Source organism: Carassius carassius, chromosome 22 (genome assembly GCF_963082965.1).
Source record: "Carassius carassius chromosome 22, fCarCar2.1, whole genome shotgun sequence".
NCBI lineage: Eukaryota > Metazoa > Chordata > Actinopteri > Cypriniformes > Cyprinidae > Carassius > Carassius carassius.
In genome coordinates, this window is record NC_081776.1 from 7,994,862 (window position 1) to 8,004,691 (window position 9,830).

General features: G+C 36.2%; 1 pseudogene; it reads right to left on the reverse strand.

Moving 5' to 3' along the window:
• Positions 1-613: 613 nt before the first annotated feature.
• LOC132098849 (toll-like receptor 2) lies at positions 614-2,165 on the reverse strand (annotated as a pseudogene).
• Positions 2,166-9,830: the final 7,665 nt, after the last annotated feature.

Genomic DNA, 9,830 nt, shown 5'->3' on the forward strand with positions numbered 1-9,830 from the left:
AGTTGTCACGTGTTTTTAAATTATAAACTTTGCCCAATTTATAAATTACAATACATGTTGGCAAATAAAACAGCTTGATATTGCTTTTGCATGAATTAGGCTTATCTTATCTTATTGCGTGAATTATGTTTCATATTTCTTTTTTTTACTAGTTAACTTTGCTGCAGATTTTCATGTTTTAGATTTTATACAATTGCAACGTATTAATTTTAATATTTGAAATACAATTGCACTATTTAATGAATTATGTTTCAAAATTGTGCCCAAGTTAAATACGTTGGCTATAATAGGCTTAACTAAAGCCAGAATACTACTACTACTTCTCTGCTAATAACTGGGTAAAACGTGTGACAGCTAGCCCCAGTCAATAACCAGTAGCCAAAATATCAGAACAACATCTTTCTTTTTCTGTTTCTTTCTTTATATGTAATTATAATAACAACAACAACTGGAGAAATCTTTATTATTACATCACAAATGTAGAGGAAATTGGTGAAGTACTGATATTAAAAACTTGGAACTTCTCAAGTTTAAAAATACCAATTTGCACCACTTCTAAAGTTCAACAGTAGGTGGAGACACAGGCCAGGGTTTTTAGAAAGAATACATTTAATGTACACATTATCTGGGCTAGCTATCGTAATCTAACCAAAGAAGACATACATAGTTTAAAAATAAATAAAAAATTGTCCACAATTCACTTTCCATGTTCAAAATATCTCTCATGGACGCAAAGAGACAGGTCTGACCTTTCTAATTCAGGTACCAGCTGAGATCCCACCCAAATTGAGTCAATGTTGGCTGTAGGAAATGAAGGCATGGTAGCGGAAGGTGGCATTTAGCAGTCGATCGGCCCTCTTGTAGCCTCTCCTTTTCATTCGCTTCCAAACCCAAAGCATTTTGGTGTACCAAATACTATCACAAGCATAAACAGTGATAGCCAGAGCAGCTCCTGTAGCTCCACAAATAACACCAGCAGAACCACAGCAGCCTTTAAGCCCGGTTAACAGGACAGTCATGCATGCTCATACATCTCCAAACACCTGCCGGAAAACGATGGCAAGCTCCTGCAAGTGTAACCCAGGGGCCAATCTGAGAGAAATGATTTATTAAATAAAGCCATGAACTAAAAGGAATCACAATCACAGCTAAATGGATTGTAGCCGGCTTTCAAAGTCCTCAGCTTGGGGAAACCTTTCCACTTAATTTCTGGCTAATGAAAATAATTGCATTCTGGTCAATGTGCAGCCTAACTAACATAGGAGCCCGAAGATCCCTCTGGATGACATGTATGCTGTTAAAATTTAGATAGAGGTGCGTTCATCTGGGAAGTAATGATGAAATATTTAAAGAAATAACACTTAATGCCTGTCTTGGAAAGATCTATCTTCTGGAAGTATGGTGATAGGAAGCGAAACATGTCGTTTCCTAGATTGTTGTGGCTGAGACTCAACTCAATCAGGTGGGGAGGCCAAAAATGTCAATGGAAATAGAGTTGAAACTCAAGTCAAGAGACTCTAAGAACTTCATATCATTGATGTTTTTGGCGATCTCAGCGAGGTCGTTTGAACGTTTAAGTGCTTAGCAGGAGTTTTTTCAAGGCTGGAAACACTTTGTGTGATGAACATCCAAACCACCAGAAGCCACTCTCATCCAAGAGGTTGTTTGACAGGTACAAGATTTGTATAGACTTTATGGCTGAAATTAGATTGCATGGAAGAATGTTCATTCCGGTACCGGAGAACTTCAGGTTCAGCTTCAGTTTGTTGACTAGTTCCATGCTAATGTTAAAAGTGGGGTAGGGGTACTGATGGTGGTGTACACCATCAAGCACAAACGCTCGTAGATTGCTGGTGTGATTCTGCTTTGGTAGCTGGAAGCCATCAAGAGTGTCCTCGTTGTATGTGATGTTTAAAAACACTGTTTCCTCAAAAGATGATTTCCAAATATTTTTGAACAGTTTCACCATCACAGAGCTGTTTATCCAGGTGTCTACGATGCTCAAGTTACTGAAGACACACAAATCTTTGAAAGCCTGTAAAGCATCAGTCCTGATGGTACATTGGTCTGGAAACAACTTAACCAGCTGAATTTTTTTAGCTTGGGTTTCGTCAAAATCCATAATCATGTTATCGAAAAAGTCGAAATGCTGGCAAAAAAAGTCACTTTCAGAACAACTTCCCGTAATGATTTGAGTTGTGAAAAGAGCCATTTTCACAGTTTTGCAGTTCTGTTCCATGCAGGGGCGTAGCCATCTTTTCAGAAGTGAGGGGGACAGAAATTACACACACACACAGAGAGAGAGAGAGAGAGAGAGAGAGAGAGAGAGAGAGAGAGAGAGAGATAACATTATGATATAACATTTCTGTAACCTACATAGCCTACTACTCAACAGTTTTTTAACAGTAAGATTTTTCATGTTTTGAAAGAAGGCTCTTCTGCTCAGCAAGCCTGCCTTTATTTGATCCAATGTACAGCAAAAGCAGTAATATTGTCAAATATTTTTACTATTTAAAATAACTGTTTTCTATTTGAATATATTTTAAATGTAATGTATTCCTGTGCTCAAAGGTGAATTTTCACCATCATTCCTCCAGTCTTCAGTGTCACATTAATCAGAAATCATTCTTAATATGCTGATTTGCTGATTATCAAAATAATTAAATAAATAAATGATAGAAATTAAACCTTTAATTTAGCAAGGATTCTTTAAATTTGATGATAGACATCATTTTACAAGAGATAAATGCTGCTCTTATGAACTGTCTATTCATCAAAGAAACCTGAAAAAATTCTACTCAGCTGTTTTCAACATTATCATAATAAGAGTTTTTTTCTTTTCTTTTCTTTTTTTAGCAGCAAATCAGAATATCAGAATTATTTCTTAAGGATCCTGTGACTGGAGTAATGATGCAAAATAATTCAGCTTTGGAATCTCAATAAATAACATTTTGAAATATATTAAAATAGAAAACAGCTATTTTAAATAGGCTAGTAAAATATTTCAAAATTTCACTGATTTGCAGTACTTGGATCAAATAAATGCAGGTGAGACTTCTTTAAAAAAAACATTAACAAGCTTACTGTTCAAAAACTTTTGACTGGTAGTGGATACTATAGGCAACTGTAATTTTTCTCTAATTTCTAGCTTTTAATTGGCTCAGAAATCTATAACTGCTGGACAATAACAAATAATAATGATTTGTTTATATACTACAAACAATTTTTTATATCTCCTAATAAGGCAGAATAATTTCTATACTGTAATAAATGCTATGTAAATTAGCACTACATTGTTCATATACTTTATTTATCACCTGCTGGAGATTTTTTTGACTTGAAAAAACGAAAACAACGATTTCATACATTTCACGTCCCCCGCGTAATCTACGCCCCTGTGACTCCAAATATTATTTTTTTCAAACTGATATTTTGAACAGGAGCAAAGTCATCCACATTAACAGAACTACAATCTGTATTACCAAATGAGCCTGGAAGTGCATAACTGGGATATGGATTGCTGGAAAGGTCTAGCATCCTTAGCTGGGGCAAACACAAATTAGGAATGACGGTCAGATGGTTGTAGTTTAGTATTTTCATTTCAGAGCAGAGTTGCTGCTGAAGGCATCAGGGGAGATGTATTGAAGTCCACAGTGTGTCACTTTGAGGAAGCAGAAATGGGTTAAACCAGACAGATCACCGTGATCAATGCTGGAGACATCTAAGTACTCTATGCTGTTTGATAAATGTGATGGAATGAATCCTTGTTAGATTATTATTGGAAATATCTTTTGTGTGCTCAGTCAAATTGGATCAATATCCAGATTCTTCACCATGTGCTTTTAACAAAACCAGTAAGAGGCATGAGATAAGCACAGGCCAGATACTGGATGACATCCTCTGAAAATAAAAAGGTATATTTTGTTAAATCCTGAATTAATTATATATGCATTCATTTATTTTGCTAAATGTGCAACTGAACAGCTAATGCACAAATACCTGTACAATAATCTAATAAAAATAATATGTATAAAAATAAAAATGTAAATACATAATGCAAACTATATATTAAAAATGGAAAAATATGATAAATAGATATTATAAAATATAATATAACATAAAATATTCTATTTTACAGTTTCCTGTACTGCAGATTATTTTTTACATATAACATTATTAAAACATTAAATGACTGCTGTGCACTTGATTATGTGGCCTTATAAAGACACGCCTGCACATGGTATTAACCATATTAACAAAACAAAACAAAAAATTCACAACGGTATTTTCCAGAATACTTGAACTTCCCTAAATGCACAGTACTCATCTTCTCTAAATGCCCAGAGGGAAACCCTTAAATGGGCAACAGTGTGCAATACCTCTAAAGAAATTTATCTTAAATGTATCTACCACACATTTAGTTATTTAGTTTTGTTACTGAAAAGTCACATTTCAGTATGACTTATACCTATTGACTGCGCATTTGCATATTTAAAACACGCTTTATTCACTGCTTATGTTAAAGCTTTAGTTGCAACACCTTCCATCAGTGCTCTCTATTCAATTCCTATACTGTGTGTGTCTCTCTCTCTATATATATATATATACACACACACATAGAGAGAGCACACTTAGTGCTAGGATTTCATTTAAAATGTTAATGCACTAATTTAAGGTCCATATAGGTCAGTCTAAACAGGGGATGCCAGGGATTTGTTTAGTAATGAGATTTTAAATATTTAACACCAGTCACAATGATAATGGTTTCAGGAGGGAGAAATAACCAGACTATTGTTGTGGTGACATTGCTAAGGCCAGGTGTAAAAGGGAACGGTGGAGGGACTTTCCTTACTACTGTCTTGTTTTGTTCCTGGGTGTAGTTTATATAACTACATCTGTGTCCTAAAAACAAATGTTTTATACAGGTTGTTAACCAAGAACAAATCATCATAGAAACTATAAATGAGCAAATATTACACAGAATATATGCACGGTTCCTCTTGTTATATAAAAATGTTACATTTTTTCAATAAGGAATGGGATCTTTTAATTCTTAATTAATTTTTTAAGGAATTCTAAACAAATTACTGTATTTTTCTATTTGCTTTGGGATAAATGTGCTTTTCAAAATTCCCAGCAAAACATTACATTATCTGTTTGTTTTTTCTCCCTTCTTTCTTTTTGTTTTGTTTGAAGTGTGTAAGTAGTGCGTTTTGGGATTTACATGTAAACTCTCCATGAAGTCTTGAGCAGGAATGATGACAAGAAGGATTGGTTGATTTACGTAAAAAAAGGAAAGGCAATATATAAATCTGTCTAAATTCAGAGAAATGTAAAAATCAGTCATTGGTTACTTAAGTAATATATGACATCATTTAAAGAAATTAGCTTGGAAATGACCTTTTACATTTACACTTTAATTTTAAGAATGCAGATCATATGCTATAATCTTCCTCCATAATGTGATGAATGATCACCCTACATGTTACGATTTTTAGATCTTTAATAATTTACTCAAAATAATTCACTCCAAAAGACACTAATTTGTGTACGACCAAATTAACTTTCCCTGATTTAGAAAAATAACATTTGAATAATTCTAAACATATTAATATAATTAATAAAAACACGTATAAATGTTATTGTTTAAGTTAAGTTGGTAATATAATAATATAAGGAAGTGTTATAACATATAACAGCCACGCGTTGGAATGTTTGTTTTTATACAGTCTATGCACCGGACTCGTGTTAGGTCTTCGCTTTTCCGAAAACACCCGACTACGACGCGGTTTTTATTTTCCGAAAACTCTCGATCGATTACGCCGCCCTAAACTCCCGAAGAGGAGTGCTGTGATAGCCAGATCAGTGTTTTCATTGCTTGATAAACTAGAACACATCTTCCGTTCACCGTGAGTCTCGGCGGAACGATTCGCTAGGGCGCCACGTGGGACTGGAGGAAGGACGGAGTAGGAAATGATGGAGGTAGAGGGTGCGGGTGTGAGTGGAAATAAGCGGAAGAAAAAGAAATCATTGGAAATATCAGATGATTATACTGAGGTAAAAGATAGGGAAAAAGTAAAAGAGTTTAATGTGTTTATCACACTGGTGCAGGAGGGAGTGACTTTTGATGGATGGAGTCCAATACAACTTTCGAAAGCTATACATAAGGAAATAGGGGATGTAAATAGTGTGAAAAAATTAAGGAATGGATCATTATTGGTAAAGTGTAAGGATGAGGTGCAACAAAAGAAGGCAGTAAGGGCAAATGCATTAAATGGACAGAAAGTAAAAGGGGAGAAAGTTCAAAGCCGAATCAGAGGAGTAATAACAGGAATCCCTGAGAAGGAATCAATGGAAGCAATGTGTACAAATATAAAGAATGTAAAGGTGAGTGAGGCAAAAAGATTAAAAACAAAAAGAGATGGTGTAGTATGTGATAGTCTCTCAGTACTGCTAACCTTTGAAGAAGAAAGACTTCCAGAGAAAGTTTTTATAGGGTACATGAGCTACGATGTTAGGATGTACATACCACCCCCTTTGAGGTGTTTCAACTGCCAACGATATGGGCATGTGGCAGCAGCATGTAAAGGAAAAATAAGATGCAGTAAATGTGGCGGTGAACACAAATATGATGAATGTGAGGAAGGGGCAAGGAAAAAATGTTGCAATTGTGGTGGAGAGCACAGTGCTGCATATGGTGGGTGTGAAGTGTACAAGCGAATGCAAGAAGTTCAGAAGGTTAAAGTGAATCAGGAAATCACGTATGCTGAAGCAGCCAGAAGAGTACCAAAGATACCACAAAATGACGGATGTGTAAAGTGTAACAGGATTCAGGAAGAAACATTGATAGTGAGCAAAATAGGCTTTGTGCTTTTCATGGCAGAAATCATTAACTGCACAGCCCAGACGACTAGCAGGACTGAAAGGATTAAGATTATAGTAAAAACTGCTGAGAAGTATTTGGATGTAAAAGGGTTACAGTGGGAAAATATTAGAGAAACCCTTGAGGAAACTCAACAATCTCAGTCATGGGCTAGATCCTCTTAATGGTGTTAATAATACTCCAATGGAATGCCAGGAGCTTAATTGCGAATGGCCAGGAGTTTAAGAAGTATGTGGAAGATGTTAAGGAAAAACCCAATGTTATATGTGTCCAAGAAACGTGGTTAATTCCCAGGCTAGATTTTATCATAAAAGGGTATAATGCAGTAAGAAGGGATAGAGAGAATGGGAAAGGTGGAGGGATCATGACTTTTATACAGAAAGGGCTGCAGTACAAGGAAATTAAGAAAGGAGAGGAATTGGAATATGTCACTGTGGAAGTGTGGGCAAAAGAGGGTAATATTAAAATTATAAATTTTTACAACCCATGTAATCAGTTAAAAAGCAGCCAGCTTGAGGAAATTTGGAAAGATTTGGAGGGCAGAGTTATTTGGTGTGGGGATTTTAATGCACATAGCACCTTATGGGGTGATAAAGATGATGTAAATGGGAATGTGTTGGAAGAATTTATAGAAGAGAAGGAACTAGTATGTCTTAATGATGGAACTTGGACAAGGATAGATGTATCTAGGGGAAAAGAGTCAGCAATAGATTTAACCTTGGGCACGAGAAATGTGGCAGACAAATGTGAATGGGAGGTGTTAAGAGGAAATACAGTGGGTAGCGATCACTACCCTATAAAGGTACACATAGGTGTGGAGATGGAGAAAGAGAAAGAAGTGAAAGTAGAGAAGTGGTTTGTGGAGAAAGCTGATTGGAATAAGTTTGAAGAGCTAAGTGAGGAATGGCTATCATGTGTTGATGGTAGTGAAAGTATTGAAGTGTTAACTAGAGAAATAAGGTCAAGCATTATAGCAGCAGCAGATGCCACTATTCCAAAATCCAAACCCAAACGCTTGAATAAAATAGTGCCATGGTGGTCAAGAGAGTGCAAGGAAGCTGTTAAAGAAAGAAATAAGGCATTTAGATTACTTAAGAGGACACACAATTTCCAACATTTGATAGAATACAAGAGAACGCAAGCAATGGTAAGACAAAATGTCAGGAAAGCAAAAAGGGAGTACTGGAGGACGTTTTGTGACTCTTTAGGACGAACTACTCCAATAGAGAAGGTTTGGGGGATGATTAGGAAAATGAAAGGAAACGGTAGGGAATATGGATATCCTGTGATAATTGATGGAGATGGCAGTATAACTTCTAGTAAGGAGAAAGCAGAAGTTATAGGAAAAACACTAGCTAAAGTACACAGTTCAGAAAACCTTAGTTATGAAGAGAGAAAAGGGAGAGAAGAAACTGTGTCTAAATATCAAAGGGTGTTTGAGAATGGGAATGGGGAAAATGATAGTTTGAATGAGAAATTCACAAAAGGAGAATTGAATAGAGCACTGAAGAAGTTAGGAAAGTCAGCTCCAGAAAAATACACTATATGCTACTCAATGTTAGAGAATCTGAGTGATAGTGGTAAGGATGTCTTGTTGAAGTTGTATAATAAGATATGGATGGAGGGAGTTATCCCTAAAGAGTGGAAGGAATCTATCATTGTACCAATTAAGAAGCCAGGGAAAGACCCTCATAGTCCAAGCAGTTATAGACCTATAGCATTGACATCGCAGATGGGTAAGACAATGGAGAAAATGATAAATGATAGGCTGATGTATTGGGTGGAGTCAAAAGGATTGTTGCAATGTTACCAGAGTGGTTTTAGAAGGGGAAGGGGTACTATGGATCCAGTGGTATGCCTGGAGGAAGCCATTAGAAAGGCCCAAGTGAATAAAGAGACTGTAGTGGCAGTGTTTTTTGACATCGAGAAAGCCTATGACATGATGTGGACAGAAGGACTATTAATTAAATTAAATCAGATGGGAGTTAGGGGAAGGATGTATCAGTGGGTCAGAGACTTCTTATCTGAAAGAACAGTGAGAGTTAAAATTGATGGGGAAATAAGTGAGAGTTTTAGAGTAGAAAATGGAACCCCTCAAGGAAGCATTGTGAGTCCTTTATTATTTGTAATTATGATAGACCAGATATTTAAAGACTTGCATGGCCTAGATGGAGTAGCGTTATTTGCGGATGATGGTGCAATGTGGAAGAAGGGAAGGAACATTGAGTTTATTGTGCGTAAGATGCAAGATGCTGTGAATATAGTTCAGCAATGGGGAGTGAAATGGGGATTTAGAATCTCAATAGAGAAGACAAAGGTTATGTTCTTTACAAGGAAAAAAATTTGCAGAGAATTAAAAATAATGGTGTCAGGTAAAGAGTTGGAGAGGGTTGAGATCTTTAAATATCTGGGAGTCTGGTTTGATAAGAGATTAACATGGGCATGTCACATCCAAAAGATGGTAGAAAAATGTAAAAGGATACTAAATGTCATGAGGTGTCTATGCGGGATAGATTGGGGTGCTACAAGGTCAGCATTGAAAACCATCTATACAGGTCTAATGAGATCAGTGTTTGACTACGGCTGTATAGCATATGGATCAGCCTCCAAGACAAGCTTGAGCAAACTTGATGGTATGCAAAATCAAGCAATGAGGATAATTAGTGGTGCAATAAAAACTTCTCCAGTAGCTGCAATTCAAGTAGAGGTGGGTGAGATGCCACTGCATTTGAGGAGGGACCAGCTAGCACTGGTATACTGGGAAAACATCAGGGGTCATAAAGAGAACCACATGTCTCAGACAGTATTAAGAGAATGTCAGGAAAAAGAAAGTATGAAAGTTAAAAGTTATGGGTGGGTTATAAAAGATAAGGTGAATAACATGGGAATTGGGTCACTGAACATCAGCCCTACAGTGGCATATCCAGTAGTGCCTCCTTGGATGTTG